We start from the raw sequence: 1,363 nt of genomic DNA on the forward strand, positions 1-1,363 counted from the left end.
GGCGCTGCTGACCGTGCCATGCTGCTCAACTGACCGCCTGCATAGCTCGCGGCCTTAGTCTTCGGCATTCAGTGACGACCTGATCGTACGGCCAGTAGGAAGGTGTCCTTCCAGCGCGTGCACGCTTCTGACGCAATGCGCGTCACAAACTGCCTCGGATTGGCTGCTGGCACTCTCGAGGCTATGCCTACACAGCCTCGCGCGCATGGGCAGTCAAGAGGGACCGTGCACCTTCTCAGGACAGCGCCGGTGCCTCTCTCTTGGACCGGCAAACGTGGTGGTCTCGTGTCACCGATGTGGGACCAGTGCGGCATCGCGCCATCGACAGCTCTGAACTGCGCCTCACCACTGACCGGGAAGGCCGCCAAGTGGGTCAGCACCGGTCGCACATTGTGGCAGCAGTCAGCAGCCCATGTCTGATAGCTAGAGCAGCAGCGTCAGGGTCGCAGGGTCGGATCGTGTCAAGCCTCTCGCCCGGCCGGCCGCGTGCAGACGTCGGCCTGTCTGCTGTCTGGAGTGATCTGTCGGCGGTCAGTACGACCGATCAGGTCGGAGTTTTCTGATGGTTGGAGGGTCTATCTGTATGTACTCTTCGAGATCTCTCCAAATCTGCCCTCTGATCAACCGTGATCATTCGGGAAGTCGGTGCTAGTAGAGACTAGTAGAGCCGGAGCCCCGTTTCCGCACTGCTGCGCGGCGCACGGTGCCTCCGGGGGCCCCCGCCTCCCCCCAGAGTACCACTCAAGAGTGACTCAAATAGTCTCAACTTGTACTCAACAGAGTCAACACACGAGACACGTCGCTCACGTGGGAACTGCTGTGGCGGCAACCTCTTAACATAATCGGCGCTCGTCCGCGCGGAGACCTCACTGCTCACACTTACGGTGTGCGCTCAAGTCGATCAGATTCAGAATGCCCCCCCACCCCCCCACCCCGAGTGTCCGCCAAGAGCGAGCCGACCGCGTGAGATAGGGTGCTGACCTTTCTCGCCGAGGCTCGCCGTGGCCCCACACGGCGGCCTCTGCTCGCGTTTTTGGATGGTTTTGGGTGGGGGTGCGAGTCACCAATGGGGAGCGGGAGGGGGAGTGTCCATTCTGAAGACTGCCGACCGCGGGGGGGGGGGGGGGGGGGGGGGGCTTCCCCCAGGGGTTTTACCCTCCCCCCCGGGGGAACCGCTCCCCGAGAGAGATTTTTAATTCCCCCCGCCAATTTTAACCCTCCCCGGGAACCCCAAATCCTTCCCAAAAAAGGGGCACGACCCGCTAAAGGGGGGTCCTTGTTTTGCCCCCGCCCGAAAAAGAAAGCCCCTTTTTTTTTTGGCCCCCTTTCTCTGGGGGGAAAACCTGGGGGGGGGGGGGGGGGG

The sequence above is a fragment of the Emiliania huxleyi genome (assembly GCF_000372725.1).
Source record: "Emiliania huxleyi CCMP1516 chromosome Unknown EMIHUscaffold_1735, whole genome shotgun sequence".
NCBI lineage: Eukaryota > Haptophyta > Isochrysidales > Noelaerhabdaceae > Emiliania > Emiliania huxleyi.